The sequence below is a fragment of the Rattus norvegicus genome, chromosome 5 (assembly GCF_036323735.1).
Source record: "Rattus norvegicus strain BN/NHsdMcwi chromosome 5, GRCr8, whole genome shotgun sequence".
Taxonomy (NCBI): Eukaryota; Metazoa; Chordata; class Mammalia; order Rodentia; family Muridae; genus Rattus; species Rattus norvegicus.
The window spans coordinates 50,839,329-50,859,153 of NC_086023.1; the positions used below are offsets into that span (position 1 = coordinate 50,839,329).

Consider the following 19,825-nt stretch of genomic DNA (forward strand, 5'->3'; position numbering starts at 1 on the left):
TGCCACTCTAGAAATTACATCCTTAGGGACAACCCGGTTGGGCATTGTCTGCATTTCCTCCTCTGCTCTTTTATCTTCTTCCACTGTAATGGATAATGCCTTCAGCCTCCTGCAAGGTTTACTCGGCTTAAAGCTCCAATTACTCACATGCTTGTAGAACAGCTGCTTTCTTTACTACCCGGCCTTAAATCATACGTTCAAAATTATTTCTAAAGTTCCGGCATGAAATGGTTATACATTGAACTTCTTGAGAGGCATGCCAGAAATCGTGTATGTTTGTTACCATATACACGAGGAACATGGTGTGTCAACTATTAGACAGGGGTAGAACTTCATAAGCCCCACCCACCGCTTCATCTCTTCTGGGATTTCAGCTGCCTCGACCCTGTGTTTACGGGTGCTATACCAACACTGGGAGTTGATCTGTCGTGTCCTACATATGGTGTCACTAACCTACTCAGTGAACATCACATTTACAACACACAGAGATAGCAGGCATAAAGGTGAATGGGGAAATGTGGTGAATTGGAGAGGAGTTGAAAGGGAAGGATTGACTCCAAACACATTATATGTATGTATACGTATTAAATAGAATATTTTAAATAAGTCCATATAATGTGCTGTTAACTACAAAATAGCAAGTTTGGGATAGCAGAATCAACTGGGGAGTATGTTTTTCATTTTGAATCCCTGTTATTGCTCTGAGTTGTGCAGATGTTCTGGCTTGAAGGGAGGCTGGACAGAGGCCTGACTATTTCCTGGTGTCTGCTGACTTATGCGGTGTAAATACTCACCCCATGACCAACTACCCACCTCTTGTCATTGCCCGGGGCCTTAGGAAAAATTGTCAAAAACTGATTTTCCTAAGCCAGTGGGCGTTAGCTACTGCAGTGTTGGTGGGTGGAGAAGAATGAGAGGTGGTGACTGAGAAGGACCTGGAAATAGGCGTTATAATTTAAGTCACCGGAGGGAGAGACACGACACTTGTCGGGAGTACAGAAAACCCCTGGAAAACAGTGATCCTCAGAGGGAGAAAAGGAAGGAAGAGGCCCCCAGTGACAAGCCACAAGCAGCCATCTACCTGACAGACCAGCACGGTAAACCGCCTGACCTACTTTAAGGAGGATAAACGTTTTGCTCTCCCATAGTTGATCCTAATATTTTCTATATAGTGCCTGGGAAAATAAATTGTATCTGTTCAGACTTCTGAAGCTAAGACGTGAATTTTAGATGAGAAATGAGGCACATGGATAGCTTTCATTTTTCAGTCCAGAGATCAAATGCTTTTCCTGTGACTTTGAGAGATGTCTCCTTTCTTTGTACTGAGTAGGCTAATAGTACAAATAAATTTATTCTGTGCTGTTTCTGATACATGGTGTGACAGCCCTACGCAGTCCATTGCTAATAGCCTTGTTCACAAGCTCGAGTCTGGTAAAATATTAAATTCAGCTATAAAATGTCTACGTTAAAAATTGAATTAATAATGATTAGAATTAAGTATTAACCATTCGATTTAATTTTAAAATAAATCCATAGACCTTTAATTCTCCTCATGTAGGAAAATAAACAGAGTTAATAAGCTTGACAAATATTTGATAAATATTTAAATACACAACACCCTATATGGAGAAGACAAAAAGTTAAAATTTGATTATTATTTGCTACCAAACAGTCTGATACTCTGCTTTTATGGTGTCCTTGAGTCGAACGGGAAAGCCGGTATGGAATAAGCTTGTGTTTTCAAAGAGAACGCATATAAACTGGAATCAAGACTCGGTTCACATTTTCAAGAAACCAGCGAGGGCTAATCATTTACGATGCTTCAGAATGGAAAGCAAAGGATCGGGGTGCTGGTGGTTATTAAATAGATGGCGTATTCGGTTCCAGCACAAACGCATGAGCACACACAGAGAAGGAGCAGCTGCAGCTGCAGCCGAGGAGGTGGGAGGGAGAGCCTGGTTCTGCTGCAAACCATGCAGTATTAGCCTCCATCGGCAGGATCGCTTCGTGCATATTCTGCCACCTTGTGTGATGTGTACATACTACAGCCCAAAACATCTTCCGTCCTTGTTCCATTAGCCCAACACATACCGCTTCTACACACACACACACACACACACACACACAAAACACCAGAGAGAGAGAGAGAGAGAGAGAGAGAGAGAGAGAGAGAGAGAGAGAGAGTCCTATTTCAAGGTCTAATAAATCATTTATGAAGCAAAAGAGCTAAAGGAACTGATTTGACTTCGTGAAGACTGTTATCCTGGGAAAATGGTGCAGGCACAGGGTCACGGACATTGGTGTGCTTGTTCAACTGTGCTTAGAGGATGCTCACCCCAGGGCACCTTGGCACAGAGATGAACAGGAGAACAGGATAAGAACACTTATCCCAGGTCTCTAAGAACAAGTCCTATAGCCAACTGTTCTTGGCATTGTCCCACATGTTTTATCCGCCATTGTGCCAGCATTGAGGCTAGCCCTCCTTCACAGCCTTTCTGTTTTTATGCCTCTGCTTAGTAACCACAGCAGGAATTTGGAATGAGGCATAGCAAATGACTTCCCTGACCCCTCTGACTCAACACAGGAGAATGCGGCTAGCAGCCAAAAGCTGGTGACGCTAAGAAGTTGGAGACATGAAATGCTGAGCCACTGAGTTGGGTAATATTCAATCCCCCAGACCATGCACTCTGAGCAAATTCGACTGACAGCAGGCCAACTGTCTTTAGGCTTGTCGGTATGATCTGATTGGGCAAAGGAGCTGTACTGAATACACACCAGTTCCAAAGTCCAAATCAGATGAAATTCTCAGCATTTCTAGTTCCCGAACACCATCTTAAACCCTACAGGACAGGAGGAGTGTCTGCTTAAATTGCTACACTTGGAAAAAAATGATCATTTTTAATAATAGCATTTCCCCTGTAAGAGCTGTCATTGCTCTTTTAGTTCTTTATCTAAAATCCCATCACTTACCATGACCAAAAGGAGATGCAGTGCAAACATTTCACAGAAGTCTGCCTCTGAAGAGATGGCCCCAGAGGGGCTGTTACATTTGTTGGGCCTTGGCTTGGATCTTCATTCTAGTCCTCAAATGAATCTTGAAATGGTCTCAACAGCACTGTACAGGAGATAATAAATCTTTCTGTGGTCCACATTGTGTGTATACAGTCAATAGCGTAGAGAATGTCCAGCACATAGGAGGCACATATCAGGTATCACTCCTAACATTACAAATGGCATTTGGTCAAATGCAGTCAGAAAAGGGATTTAGAGAGCAGAAGACATGGTGAGATTTGAATGAGAAATTCCCTGTCCCCCCTCCATCACTACCCATCCCTAAGCCCTGGCACACATGTAATAGGTTCATGCGTTTGAACACTTGGTACCAGTTATTGGCACTGTTTGGAGAGGTTATGGACCCTTAAATGTGGAACCTTGCTGGTGCATATGTAGTTTGGGGCTGACTTTGAAGGCTCACAGCCTTGCCAGGCCTCTGTTTCTACCTCTCTGCTTCCTGCACAGAGATGAATTATGGACAGCTAGCTTTCTGCCCCTGCTGCCATGCCTGCTTGTTGCCATGCGTTCTCCACCATGAGTGACTCTATCCCTCTAGCATCGTAAGGCAAAATAAAACCTGCCTTTTTTAATTTGCTTTTCTCAGGGTATGTAATCATAGCTACAGAAAGGTAACTAATATATGAGAGAATATATGTTACCTGAGACAAAAGTATATAATCAGCTTTATCCATTGGTATGTTTGACAAAATAGTTATTTTTCTTTTAATTACACCTGCACAAATTCTTTAGCAAGAGCTTAAAAGGGATATTATGGTATATGGTATATGGTATGTGGTATATGTGGTATCTGAATGAGGATGGCCACTGTGGGCTCATAGATTTAAATGCTTGGTCCCAAGTTCATGGAACTGTTTGGGAAGGATTCAGGGTATGGCTTTTGGAGGGAAGTGTGTTACTAGGGAGTGGTCATTGAGATTTCAAAAGGTTGCTGCATTTACAGTTTTCTCTCTCTTTCTCTCTTTCTCTCTCTCTCTCTCTCTCACTCTCTCTCTCTCTCTCACTCTCTCTCTCTTCCCTCCCTCCCTCCTAGTTCCTATAGGGATGAACTCTCTCAGCTATTGCTCTAGCGCCATGCTTCCTGCCATGACACGCACACATTCACCCTCTGAAACTCTAAGGACCAAATAAGCTTTCTTCCATCAGTTACCTTGGTCATTGTGTCTCTTCATAACGATAAAAAAGTAATTAAGACAGAAGTTGGAACCAGGCAGTAGGTTATTGCTGTAACAGACCTTGATTTTTTTTTTTTTGAGAAATGTGATTTTTCAGTCTTTGGACTAGAAAAGCAGTTTCGCTGCAAGCAGAGCTTCATGGGTCATCCCAGTAGGAGCTTGAAAGACAGTAGTACTGAGAGCCGTGTGAGTTATAGAGGCCCAGCTGAATGGTTTCAGACGGAAATAATATTAGCAGTTGTGCTAGAGATGATTCTTGTAGTATTTTGTCAATGAATATGGCTGCTTTGTGCCCCTGTCCTAAGAATCTGCCTGAGACTAAAATGAAGAGTTTTGAACTCTTCATTTCTTTGACAAGGGAGACTATAAGGCCACTCTTCTGTAGGTATACAATGAGAAAAACCAAGCAAGGCTAAAAATAATCAAAATGTAGAGTTGGGACAGAAAAAGAACACCAGAATACTTAATACTGGAGCCCTAGTTTGTGCTGAAAGAGATAAAGAGAAATCAAATTAAGGAAATAGAGTCCACAGAGTAAGTCTCAACCCAGATAATCCTGCAACTTGTGAAAGAAAAAGGCCTATGGTATTACTGGTTTCTAAAGAGCAACAAAAAACCAAAGCTTATACAAATATAATTTAAGGAGGGCAGGTTCCATTCCAAACACCCAATGAAACTTGGTTGTATTGGCCCCATGGGTCTGGTTTTAGACTCATGAAGAATACAGAAGTAACTGGGTTGTGAAGTCTCTCCCTAAAGTTAAGTAAAGCCACAGAGGCTTGACATGTGGCAGAGGACCCCCTCCATGGTGGCTCAGAGAGGTCATTGTATAAAGCTGCAAATGTGTAGCCTGGATTTTATTGGAGACTGCAGATGTGGCAGATCCTGAATCCATGGAATACCTGCCAAGGAGAGAGTCATACAGAGACGGCCACCAGCCTAAGGGAAAGAAGTATGCTGGAGTCAGCAAAGCTGGGAGAGAAGAGCTAACTAAGTCCATTGACTTCAGGTATAGAACTAAAGGATTTGGAGTTTGCCTTGTGGGGTGTTAGTTTTTTCTTTGACCAAGTATTTCATTCCCATAGTCCTATTCCTCCCCTTAGGAATGGATATATATATAACCATTATATGGTGGGAGCATAGAATATGCCTTTTGTTTAATAGGGGGTGATAAGAGACTTCTGAACTTTGAAACTGTTGAGACTGAAAGACCATAGAGTTTAGAAACTGGACTGAATTTTGCGTTATGACACGGCTACAAGTCTGTAGGTGCCGGGGAGTAAACTGTGGTGGTTTGAATGAGAAATTCCCCCATAGGCTCATACACTTGAATGCTTGGTTCTCAGTGGATGAAGCTGCTTGGGGAAGATAGGAGTTATGGCCTTTTTACAGGGGAGTTGTGTCGCTGAGGAGTGGGTATGGGGTTTCAGAAGCCCACACTGTTCCCCACCAGGCTTGCTCCCTGCCTCTTGGTTGTGGATAAAGATCTAGGCTCTCAGTTATTGCTCTATCGCCATGCCTGTTTCCTGCTGCCGTGCTCTCCACCATGGTGGTCATGGACTCAGACCCTGAAACTATAATCCCCCATTGGCTCTTTCTTCTATAAGTTAATTTGATCATGGTATCTCTTCCCACCAACAGAAAGGTAACCAAGACAACGTATTACCTTGAATTGTGTCAAGTTGTAAAGAACAAAAATACTCAAATTACAGAATTTCAGCTTATGGTTTAGTGGCATTGTCCTTGGTAATTTTCTAAATATTTTCAGTGTTCTTATTATCATAGTCTGAGGCAGACCCAGAATCACTTTTCTTCAGAGTGGACGAAGCTGTCACCCAGCCTGATTCAGTCTCTCATTGAACACCTTGTAGAACAAGTTTCTTTTAAACGGCTTCAGCTCCCCCAGCCCTGATTCCTGTTTTCTTGTTTGCATAGATAATAAGTGTAGAAACATCAACCCACAGAGAACATCACCCTCACTCAACTCAGAAGTCAGATACCAGATGGCCCCAGGGTCTAAGGCTACTCGGATGGATTCGGTTCCACTTTTCAGACCTACTTCAGCACTTTTCTTAGCCTTCCATCACACTGGGTCACCAACCTCATCTCATCCCATCCCTAACACCCACAAGGAAAAATGTCTTACCTAAAATACTTTCCTTCCTCACCCACATTCTAAATGAAAGTGCCCATGCATTATAAGTTGGCAAAAACTGCAAGTCTTCTCAGAACCTAGAAAGTGCAGGGGTAAAGTGATTGCTGACTATACCTTGTGTCTTCTGTATATCTAGGAAAGTATGTCTTCCCCACTGACTCGGCTTCAGACAGGGCCACAGAAACAGGTGCAACTCTTACTTGAGTGCCAAAATGAAGAATGCACATATCTCTACCTGGACACCATGGGTTGAACATGTCTGTTCAGGAGACTATCATTTTGCTTAATCTTCTATAGTGACATCTTGTGATCTCTTGAATAGTTTCTGCCACCTGCTTCTATATTTGTTATCAACCATTCCTTTTCTGTCAGAATTTGTGTGTTATATTTAACTGAGATCCTGAAAGAAATTTAACATCTTCTGATCAGCATCTTTTAATTAGCATATTGAGCCTCTGTGATTGTCGGGGTAAATTACAGTATTCACTGAAGCTACTAATACTGACAGGACCGGAAAATACTGGAATATTAAAACAACTGGTGCAAATCAAAAATCAATTTCCAGAGAACCCTTACAAGACATGGAAACAGAAAACAATGACTGGAAAAACTGGTTTCTGTTTGTTTGAGAGGTATGTCTGAATCCTCGTACAAAGTGATGAATATTTGGAAACCTGTCAGGTCAGTAGCACATATCTACTCATTTATGCAACATATAATGGCATATGACGTTCTTAGAATACTCCCTGGCACGTGGCAAGCAAGCAGCAAATACATTAAAGGAGAAGTTTGAAAAGAACAAAACAAAGCTGAAAAGTATTTAAGTCCATGAAGGCAAAAAGGAAGGAAGGAAGAAGGAAGGAAAGAAGGAAGGAGGGGAGGAGGGAGGGAGGGGGGAGGGAAGAAAGAAGAAAGGAAGGAAGGAAGGAAGAAAACAAAGAAAGGAAAAAAGGAAAAAAGAAATGTGTTATCACAACAGAAAACTAAAAATATTTTTTTTTAAAAAAATCTCTATTTTCCTATAAAACATGATTCAGTGACAGCTTGATCACCATAAGGAGGTACTAGACATACTCTCCACTGACACAGAAAAATGGTACCAGAAAAATAGGTGCCTAAACATCAGGAATTTGTACAAAATAAAATAGAGAACTCCACTAATGCATGTGTGTAGCCAGTTGCTGGTGATTAGAAGACTGGCTTGTTGTAAGTATAAAGACCTTCCTTGTCCGGGAGTCTCTGAGATATTATTCATGACACAGAATGGTCTAGGGTGGGAAAGCCTAATCTACAAGACATTTAGAAAATTTAGACAGGTAATGAAACTAGAAGAGTGTCAGAATGAACTGAATTTTTCTCCCTTATCTCAGGAAACAAAACGAAAGCAAAATCTGAATCTCAACGGATGGTCCACAACCTAGGCAGTCCTAACTTGAGCTTGCTTGTCCCTGGTAGCCTCCAGGAGCATCTGCCTTCTCACCTGCCCTGCCCGAGCAAGCAAGAACCCAAATCAGAGTGAATGAGGGTTCTTCTGGGGTGCTGGTGAGAGCAAGGGTGTGTATTTAAATGTTTCCCACTGCAGAATAGAGCAGGCCACCACATAGCCATGGCCCTAGTTCTCTGAGGATGCTAACTTCAGCTTAAGACTAACAAGAGTCAGAAAGACAGGAACACAGACCCTGAGTAGACCCCGTGATCAATGAATAAAGGGCTAAAAGCTTGCTGGTGATAATCAGTGAATTAAGACCCTCTGGGTTGAGTGACACCCTTTGATGACGGATCTGAGTGAATAGTCTCTCTGCTTCCTCCAAGTGTGGCCTGAGAACAACAGATCAGAATCACAAGGGAAAGTGTAGAAATGCTTCTGCCCTGGCTGCCTGGACCTTGAACTCAGAGACTCAGGGGGCTAATGGCATTGTCCCAGCCTGCAAGCAGCTCTATTGCTGGCTGATGGGTAAGAACTTCTGCTCCAGGTCAGCAGTGATCAAGTGTGACTGGAACTCTCTCTGAACTGATCCTTAGCCATTCTGCTCTGGCCCAGCAAAATATCCTAGCTCAGAAATCAGGTCGGGGTGCAAGCAAAATAGCCAAGTAGTTAAAAACTAAAGAACGGCTGTCTATGACATAAGATAATTAAGAAAATACAAAAATTGTGAAATGATTTACAGTTAATAGATGACTATGACATTTACCTTATGAAATTTGAACTTCGAATATGCTGCTGCTGGAATGGACCTAAATATCATTGATGATAACTAATCGTAACATTAAATAAGTGACCTACAAAAACTCAAGCTATTTTGGATAAAGCTATGCTATTCTCAGCCTCGTGTTTATATCAAGCAGGCAATATTTTTAGCTAGATACAAGACAGAATTCTATGGACATTAGCTGCTACTGCTGAGTGTGAGTGATATTAGTATCAATGTGTCACTCACTATAAAAATGAGGTGCCTAAATCAAATACTAACACTAGAAGTATAACATATATAGTATATATATATATATGTATGTGTGTGTATGTGTGTATACATGTATATACTATATATATGTATATGTATATATGTATATATGTATATATGTATATATGTATATATATATATACACACACACACACACAAAGGAAAATAGATAGGACACAGACTTTAAAATAATATACTAAAATTAAAAATAATGTTTAAAATGAACAAATGTCACTCAAAAACATAGAATCATCTTCAACAATTGGACTAATAATAACATCAATCCATAAAAAGCAAAAATTATTTTCATTTTATTATAGTCATTGCAGAATTTCAAGTTTATAAAGAACATAATTTGAAATAAAATATATACCACAGGATTGATAAATTGAATGTTCTTTATCTCAAATACTTGGGACCAGAAATGTTCAGGGTTTAGACTTGGGAAGTTTTATACATGCTTAATGAAATGGACCTCAAGTATAAAAACTAACCTTTTTTATAGTTCACATGTGCTGTGTACATATAGCACCAAGGCCATTTAACTGGTATTTTAGTGCACTTATGTTTGGCCTGTGACCTGTTATGTAAGGCTCAGTGTGGGATTTTTCCACTTATGGTATCATGTTGACATTTGAATAGCCTTAATTTCTGGATCAGTTCTGATTTCAATTTTTGTATTAAGTCTATTAAATCTTTATATAAGACTATCAGCCTATATATAAGAATATTCGATCTGTGTATAAGAATATTTGATCTATATATAAGCCTATTTGGGAACCTGCTAAAACTCAAACTAGCCGTTCCCTAGAGGGAGCTGAACCCAGAGAATAACGTGGTCAGGTGAGAGGCAGGTTGCAAGTGTAATTTGTTTCCCTGATTAGAGAAAACAAACAATCGTCCATATATAAACTCCCAAATAATCCCACAGATGAGAGAGGAGCCTCTGAGATGCAAATGCTCATTCAATGGGGGAAAAGTGCACACAAAGACACTGTAGAGCAGCCCAGCATCCAGAGCTCTGTTTCTCCTCAGCCTTTACTTGGGTGCTCCTTTCCTGAGACCTCCATTCTTCAGCTGCCTCTTCTTTTGCCACACCTTCCTTTGACTTACTTAGTCATTCTGAGGAACAGAGGTGCAGGCATGCTTCTCCCCTTACACAGCAAGGCCTTCTGGGTGCCACTTATCTTTCTCACAACTCCTGGTCAAAGCCGGCAGATTCTGGATGATGTGAGCATTCTGGAATCTGCAGCTGGAAAGATGGGCTCGGTGATTGGAATGGACGCAAATGGACTTCCCCTCCAGAGTACTCACCGAGAAAGGAGCGAAAGCAGGTCCAAGGAAAGTGGGAGACAAGAAGGCTGTTCGTGAACCTCTCACATTCTTTGCTCGAACTGGTATCCAATTGTGTAGGAAGGCCCACAGTAGCTGGGGATAAAGTCTAGACTGAACTGCAGATTGAGAAAACCGCTCCTGCGTATTTAAAAAGACATCTGTATCAAAGCCACCAGCAAGCAAAATTTAAGAGCCGGAAGGTTCACAATGTAATGGTTGAAACGGCAGTCTCTGTGGCCTCTTCTTCCTTGGTTTCCATGTGGAAAAGAAGAAATAAAAGCTACCTCACACAGTAAAGTGGCTTTAAGTGGGTAGTTTAAAGCTTATGTCTATCTATTTCCTTTTCTCTGATCAGACAAGCAGCCATGATTTTACAAAGGCCTCAGTGATTCTAACATAGTGGCCTTCCCCCAAAAGACTATCTTAGTATTGAACTGAAAAAAAAACTATATGTTTACCTAAACGCCATACAATACATGTAAGTCTTTGTATATCCACTACATACATAGTTCCAATGAAGCTATCCCATTTGGGCTGTACTATTGCTTCTAAGAGCTGTGGACTCCCTAAAAGACTCCAATATCAGGCATGAGAAACCCCCTTTCAAGCTGTTAGTCAGAGGAGTCCAGGAGAGTCTCAAAACAAGTAGGCTATTACTATTGCCCTTGCTAGCCTCCCAGGGGTCAAAGGTAAGTCCTTCCTGCTGAAAACACCATGCACTTCAGACATGACACCCAGAGGACATAAGTTGGATCTTACCTAAAAGCTCCACCTTTTGAGAGCTAGCTTTCATAGTACTGGAAGTCACTATTCCAGATTCCAAGGGAAGGAAGCAACCAACCGTCCTACCCAGATGTAATCACCATGACAAGCATGGCACAATAACCCTAAGGTACAATAAATGGCACTCATTATGGTGGTCACCAAGAGCTCTCTAAATTGGAGATAGGGCCCATTTAACTGGAGGGAAATCATGCCGTGTACTAGAAAGGTAACCACCCAGGGCTAATAAGGTCACAGATCTTAAAGAAGAACTCACTACCATCACTTCGCTAAACCTTATGACCGCAGGTAAGTGCAGCTCTCAGCCCTCATTAAAGAAACTTGTCTTGGCAATGGAAGGAAAGCATTACAGAAAGCCACCACCCGTCAAAATGCAGAGAGCAAGCGATTGTGGAGTGCTCAACCCCCAGTTGATACACCTGCAATGCAACTGCTATACCTACGGCTTAGGGGATATCACAGAAGAGATGCTGGGAAGACTGTACGACCCAGAGGGCCAGGAAACCAGCTGTGAGATTGTATCTCTTAGAAAGGAGACAGAAGCTTCATCCACCAGGCCTGAACAATATGGCCGCCGGAACAAGTTCTCAAGTTCAACCGTGATAGACATGCTTACATGGAGGGAGGGTAATCTCATTGAACCTTACAAGCATGTGGGTGTGTGTGCATGTATGTATGTATATATAGGTATTTAAATACATCAATAAGGACTAAAGAAAAAAGGACCATGATTTTGAAAGAGAATAAGGGCGTTACGTGCAAGGGGGTTAGAAGAAGAAGGGGGGAAATTATATTTTCAGCTAAAATATTTTTAATAATTTTAAATAGCATTGTTTTTAAGAGGAAAGAAAGGTAGTGCCTGACAGGACCGTGAGTGGCAAGCCCTTCAGGAGTCTGTCTCTGGCATCATAAGCTGGCTATAATACCACCGGAGTATAATGAGATGCTTCATGTACAAGAATTACACAAATCAAACTTAGCAGAATACACAGATATACTTGGGAAATTTTGTGGCCAAATATTATTACTGCTTAAAAAGCAAGACAGAAAAATAAGTAAATTAATATTTTAGGAAAATAATACTTAGAAATAAATTCAAGCAGAGTCTGTGACTAAAACAGGAAGGAGCAACCAATAAGAAAAACAGAGTCTGAAAATTTTTATAATGTTTACCACAGACGATTATAAGAAAATGAATTAGTCTCAAAATTAAAAGGAATGCCTGGAAAAAATATTTAATTACCAAAACTGACAACAAACAGAGTCAAGGACAGCACTGGGGAAATTATAAACAGGACTCTAAGGAATGTTTCCCGCAGTAGCCTCCAGTCGTCCAGTCGGGGAAGCCTTCCATGTTCCCACAGAGCAGAGACGTCCTGAGTCAGACATAAGCAGTCACTGTATTGAAGACAGAAGATGCACAGCGAGGAGATGCACATCCCATACCAAAGTCATGTGAAGAGAACATTATCACTAACTTCACTGTGAGCACACATAGCCATATCCCAAGTACTAGAAAATATTTGCACACATATGCAAATTTAATCAAAAACAATTGAATGATATAATAAATGACTATTTCTTTAACATTTATTTTGCAAATAAATACTAGCATTTTATTCTAAAGGAATTGATAGATTTTCTCAGAGAAGAGTTTCCCATGGTAGTGTCTTTTAAAATATTAATAGATACTGTTATTTAACAAAACTTTTGTTATTTATTTATGAGTGCTTTTTGTGATGACATGCACATTATATATGTGGGGCTCAAAGGACATCTCCTGTGGATAGATTCTCTCCTTTGACTACGTGGATCCCAGAGACTGAACTCAAGGTGTCAGGCTTGGTAGCGAGTGCCCTCTCCTACTGAGTAATCTCATGGAACTGGGTGCAGTTCTTAAAACATGAAGTGTGGGAATTCCTCACCAAGACAGGCAGAGGAGAGGATGGATTAAACAAAGCTAAACGTGTTTTAATAGTAGAGTTTCCTTGTAAACATTCATATGAGAGCATGAACTGTAAGTTGCGACGAAACACAGCTTTTTGCTGTTGCTGCTTTTCGAAGCAGTAAACCCATCAGAAGAATTTGAGAAGGGCCACCATAAAATATGACCTTTCCATGTTCACATTAAACAAGGATGCTTGTTCTCTTCACCGATCCTTAAATAGGCTAAAATATTTGACTGGTGAAAGAATAACAACGCAGGAAAAAAAATAGACAGGAACAGCAGAAGAAAACAAAAATGCAGATAAATGATACTGTTTTTCATGTATACAGTCTACCCATAAGTCTCAAATTTGTAACTGGTATATTTTTATATAATTGATAATAATAACACTCATACCACTCAGGCACCACGATAAGAAGGATGAGTTTCAAGAAAAAAATACAAAAATTCATTAAGTAGAAGAGATTTTAATAAATCAGCAAACATGTAACACCTCTGGTTGGGAACTTGATATACTACAAGCAAAATTTTGAATTTTCAACTCAATAAAAAGACCCTCAATTCACCAAAAACAGAAAAAAGAAAGCAAGAAACCAGATTTACTCATATCTTGATAATAGGATTTCACTTGAAAAATCATTTTGGAAGTCAACATAACAGGAAAAAAGAAGAAAGAAAGAAAGAAAAAGAAAACTCAAGACCCCTTTAGTTGGCTTGAACTGGAAGTTCCACTTTGCAGAACCATCAAAAGAAAACTACTGAAAATCTTGATTGCTAGATGTGACAAGATATTCTGTTACATTATTTATGAAAAACAGAGCAGAAATGATAATAGCTGTCCCTGCAGCTCCCACATTTACTGAATGCCCTGAAGTCGTTTCCGATAAGAAAACTCAGACTCGAAGAGCTGAACAGCTTGCCTTGATCACGAAACAAAAAGGAATTGGATAGTATGGGACCCAACCCCAGCAGAGCCCACTCTCTCCTTCCCCCTAGCAGCCATGAATGTTAGAAATGGGCTGCACACATATTTCTCTTCTCTTCTTAGGAGGATAAGTCACGATGGTGCGGTGTCGAAGGCTGTGCTATAAGCAATGTTTACAGTGAGACACAAAGTGGAAAGAAGCCATAAGCACATGTGCACACTGTGACAACCAACTAGGAAAATCCATGATATGGGGGGGGGGAGGAAGCACTGGGAAGAAACATCAGAATACTCGTGTCCTGCTCTCAGAGTGTGAGCTTTATGCACAGTACATTTTCTCTTGTTCCCAATTTGTGAGTAATGGAGTCATATTAATTTCATCAAAGGAAGATAAGCTCATAACCTGAACAAATAGTAAGGCTATTGCAATACAAAGAGGCAAATTACAGGAAAGAGAATGGGGCAGGCGTGGTGACTAATCCAAATGTTACTTCCTAGCATCTCCATGTACTTTTCCATTTATGAACTAAATAAATACATAGCGGTCAGATTAAAGCACGGCCACATATTCTGTCTAGCCTTTTTTGCAAGAAACTACACGCTCTTCACAAGGCTTTGGACAAGAAACAAAAGGCACCTTATCTGATTGAAATTACAGGGGAGACAGGAAAAGTACGGGATCCATTTGAAGTTTGGTTTCAGCTTTGTACTCTATTGATTTTATAATGTCCAGAGCAACTAAATGCAACAAACACATAATACGCCACGCAATATACTGTCTGAAGTTGCTTTGGTCATCACCTAAATTCAGAGAAGAGGTAGGGGACACAGAGACACTATCAAAGAAAATTGATTTTTCACAGCTAATAACCTGTGCTTGGTGACTGAACACAGTATCAAAATCACCATTCTGTGTGCAGATCATTTCCCCAGCTTTCCCTGCCGTCCCTCGACACTCCCACGGCTCTCCGGCTGCCACCAGCTAACCCTTCCTCTTCAATACGGACGGCCACACAAGTGGGGTTCACAACGTGCCCCAGGAACTTGTGCTGCTCTCTGATCCTCTGCTCCACTTCCGCCGCGATGCAGAAATTAAAGTCTCAGGGAAGGAACGTGATGACATATCGTTCCAAGAAATTGAATTTTTCCCACTAGAGGCGAGAACACTTGAGAGGACACTCTGTCGCCAGCGTAACGTTTCCTGGACTTTAGAAAAAACAGTTTGCCCTGGAATGGTTGCAACACACTCTGGATTCAAATCCCAGCTCTCCTCTCTAGCAAGGTTATTCATCATTGTCTCAGGGTAAGATAAAATAAGGCCAACAGCAGTAGACTCTAGAGAGCAGTCTGACCATCTGGAGTAAACCTACATGAAACGCTGTGGAGCCGTGGAGCTACAGGCATAGGCTGGCAGCTCCTTTAAGCAGAAATACCCACAGAAGAGGGAGGACACTGAGAAGAAACAAAGGAAATGGTCCAGGAACTCTCGATGCTACTTCTCCTCCATAACCTCTCAATCTTTAACAACTGCTGTGTGAACTGAGATGGAGACACAACAATAGCAGAGACAGTCCCTGTGTTTGAGCCATGTAGGAGGTACCACACAGGCAGAGCCAGGAATCCGGAGTCTTCATTAAGACACAGCCCAGCTGTCTAGGTAGGATGAGGTGTTTTTCGATTTGTCTTTCACAGCAAAGCAATTTAATAATTTTAACAAACAACTAGCCAGCTTCATATGGCTGCTATAGGTCATCCAGAGGTGACAAAGATCTTGAAAGATGTAAACCATGACCTTCAAATTCCAGAACAAATAAAGGAAACAGTCCAGACCAAGAATCAAAAGAGAAACAGAGAGTGAACCTAGCTGAAGCCAAGAGGGCTTTGAAGATCGTTTTTGAAGAGTCAGAATTTCCACAAGGATATTCTCCTGTAATTCTCGATAGAAGTAGCACCGTGATAAAATGAGTAATAATCAAATTTATTAGTGAAAAGTACCTTTGTAGACTTCTGCATTCATTAGTATTTAGTCAAGTAACCTTTAAATAATCTTCACTCAAATTTTTCCACTCAGATAATACTTACATCTCTCGTTTCTTTCCTTCCTTCCTCCGCTGATTGACAGCCATTCTCTGGATGTGCCTCCCCCACCCCTAAACCAAGACTCCTACACCAAGGCTGACACCATTCAAGGGTTGCTAAGATACACACACTGTACATCAAACATAAGTTATAAGTGACAAACTTACTGCTCCCAGAAGGCATGGGCATCTCACATTTCTACCAGTTCATTGCTGACCTCAAGAGCAGGGTTAGAAGGAACCAGCCTAAATCAGTAGAAATTCATGTGCTTTGAGGGTCCTTGGCATTAAGACATATTCTCTTGAACATCCCGCCCCACACTCCAACTCATATACTGTGTGACTCTTGCAACACAGCTAGCAGCTGGTAAAATAAATAATCAAATAAATAAAATAAAAATAGAGAGCTCAATGCAAAACTGGAATCAGAATCAGAACTTCTTCAAGGTTTTGGTGTCTTTGACCCCACATCTTTAATTTCTTAGTGTTAATGTGAAGCTAATTTTAAAGCCAATAGGACACACATTGTAACTTCAGATTCAAAGAGAACACAAAGACTGCGATCCCCACCTTCTCCGAGCCAGGGTTTTATTCAGTTTTTCTTTTGAAAACACAAAACAAGGAAAATGTTGTTAATTTTAAAATATCCTATTGCCAGGGATGGAAGGATGGATTAATAGGTAAAGTGCTTGCTGTGAAGCAAAATGACAGGAGTTTAAGTTGCCAGCACGTGTGTACATGCTAGGCATTGGGTTCAGATGAGAGACTCTGCCTCCATTTATAAGGTGGAGAACAATTTAGAGGAAGAAAAAAATCAGCTTCTGGCCTTCACATGCACATGAATCTATTCACAGGGGTATGAACACACACACCCAGACAACCAGACCTCACACTCACAAACGGCAATTTTATTTTATCTTATTTGTAAAAGTCCCATTTTAGTTCAAACTGAAGAAAATAAATCATTAATGCACAAGCAACCCGGAGCCAACAGTAAGGAAAGGTACTACCACGCCCCGTCAGGTCGAGGTCAACTGGTTTTCCCAATAATATATGAACTAGAAAGCACCAGCAAAGAGTTGATGTGCTACAGAGAGATGCACCTCCCAGCCTGGAATCTCAACATCTTTCTGCCAGAAAGTTAAGCTTTAAAAGAAACACGAATTGGAGGGTAGAGAGATAGCTCGTCAGCTAAGAGCACTGGCTGATCTTCTGAAGCGCCTGGTTTCAATTCCCAGCATCCACTGGCCGCTCGCAACCATCTGTAATTCCAGTCCCAATGAGACTAAAGCTCTTTTCTGGCCTCTGTGGGCACCTGGTATACAAGTGGCCCACATACAATAAAAATAAACTTAATTTTAAAAAGAAACACAAGCTATACAGCCAGCGCAATGCATAAGTAGGTATAAATATTAATTTAGTCATCTATATAACATTTTTTGTGGAAATGGTATATATTCTGTATTAAGAGTAAAACTCAGGAATCTCACAAGATGATTTCTAAAGAGTTAAATGCTTTTGTAAAGTGGGTGTTTGTAAAATAGCAGTATAAGAAGTTAAACGTAACATCAAAACTAAACGCTGTCCAAAAGGGGCACCTTGGTGACCTTTGAGGGGCTCTGCGAGGTTACCTGTGATTGTATATGTGGAGATAACTTTCACCCGAGCACAGTAATGGGATTTATTCAAATAGGAGATTTGGAGTAAATGATTCAAGGGCAGAGATGTTTAGTCCGGAGTAGTAGTAGCATTGGCCCAATAAATAAAGCCTTAGACGAGTTAAAAATCTTCATTCTAAAGTACATTGGGCCGACAATAGAATACAACCTTGTTCTTTTATTTCCTCAGAAAGAAGGCACTCACATTACTTTCTTCCTATCTGGGACAAGTGAGCGATGGAGTGTGGACACATTTCTTAAAGGTATTTCCCACACTGCTTCTCCCTTTTCCTGCTGGGTGTGTGGGGAGAAGTGACTGAGTGGCAAACATATTTCACCGAGAAGCCTGAAGCAAAGCCAGGCAAAGAAAATGCTTTTCAGTGATCCCTTGGCGGTGTGAACGGGAACACCCACCACCCCCCATAGACTCATATGTTTACATATTTGGTCGCAAATTGGTGGTTCTTTGAGGCAGATTAGGAGCCTGGGTTGAGGAAATATGTTACTGGGGATGCGTTTTGAGGTTTCGAAAGACTCAAGCCAGGCTGAGTTCATTCTCTGCTTGACACTTGCAAATCAGGACGTGAGTTCTTGACTGCTGGTGCAGCCACCTAACCTCTGGGCCTTCCCTCCACTGCCATAAATTCTAACCCTGTGGAACCAGAATGTTAGACTAATTAAACTCTTTTTTCTATAAGCAGCCTTGATCGTGGTGTTTTGTCATAGCAATACAAAAATAACCAATATAATATTTTTATCATCTCCTAAGTGGCCAGGGGGAAGCAGGTGGTAGGGCATTTGCTTTCTATGTATAAAATGTGTAAGACTCTGGGTTCAAATAGCAATACCACATTGAAAATAAATGTAAAACCCAAGTATCTCCAGTTGTCTAAATAGAATTAACAGAGTGTCCCTGCTGGAGATAGAAAACCATTAGCTAGAATAGCAGTTGTCCCAGAGGTGGTATCATTTCTGGATCCATGTAAAGGGGACAAAGAGACTCAGAACTCTGGTCTGTGAACATGACCACATGACACACTCTTGTCTGGTAAGGCCATGGAACCTAAAGAAGAACCTTCTACTGCTTTGTTCCCAAACCAGTGTAATCTCTAACTGCATTCTTAAAACTTACCTTTGTACCCACCAGAAAGGGGTAGCTTTCACCCCCCCACCCCCCTGACTAAAAAAAAAAAAACAAAAACATCTTTTTACAGAAGACAGAGACCATTACAGTTTGCCGCAACTAATCAAAATTCGGAGAGCAGCTGGCAACGGGGTATCTCTCACCAATCAACGCACCTACAACACAACCCCTGCACCTAAGGGACATCACAGAAGCGGGGACAGAAAGATTTTGAAAGCCAGATGTGTACCTGCTGTGAGATATGCATCAGGGTCTCTGCATCCATGAACTTTCAGCAACGTGGTTGCAAAAGCAAGACCTGAGTAATGACATCATCAGCTGCCACAACCATGTCGATGTGGAGGGCACAGATCTCATGGGTCCTCACCACTAGATGAAGAGCTACAGGCAAGCAGTGACTATGGAGAGAGGGGGACTTAGTCTGTCTCAGAAACAAGGCATAAAAACATCTATTTATAAGCAACAATAAATGAACTCAGCAGGTAGCCTTTATATATGTATTTGATTGTATGTATCTACATACGCATGTGTGTTAGTAATAATTAAATAAAAAGAGGTCATGAATTTGACAAAAATGGGGGACACCCAGGAGGACTTGGAGGGAGGATAGGGAAAGGGGAAAATTATGTAAATGTAGTATGCATGTAAAGTTTTTGGAAAAATAAGGAATTGTTAAAGGTGATTAATCTATTCATGTGAACTTTAAAGGCTTCAAATTCGGAGGGGCTCTGTTACCATCATCATCATCATCATCATCGTAGCTATTATTATTGATGTTGTTGTACATATAAAATATTTGTAATTTCAGTTTGGATTCCTGGGACAGCCCAAGGTTTGTAGCTCCATCTTCTGTGACGATCACGTGAATTGAGGCTCGTTGCTACTATATACTTACTTCACACACATATTTATGAGGAAAAAAATTTCCTGTACAAACGTCCACATAGAATTGAAGATTGTTATTACCAAAAGCAGTGATTTCCAGCTGTGATTGTTTATAAAGGTCCTCTGTTCAATATTAATTTATTTATGAGTATGTGTGCCTGAGCATAGGTATGTGTGCTCTGTGTTTGCAGGAGTTCACACAGGT

The 19,825-nt window shown here is 40.9% G+C and overlaps 1 long non-coding RNA gene across 1 annotated transcript; it reads left to right on the plus strand.

The window, feature by feature from the left end:
• Positions 1-352: 352 nt before the first annotated feature.
• On the plus strand, positions 353-19,757 carry LOC120102848 (uncharacterized). Its single transcript, XR_005504683.2, has 3 exons — positions 353-1,097; positions 17,782-17,854; positions 18,806-19,757. It is a non-coding gene; the product is annotated as an uncharacterized LOC120102848 (long non-coding RNA).
• Positions 19,758-19,825: the final 68 nt, after the last annotated feature.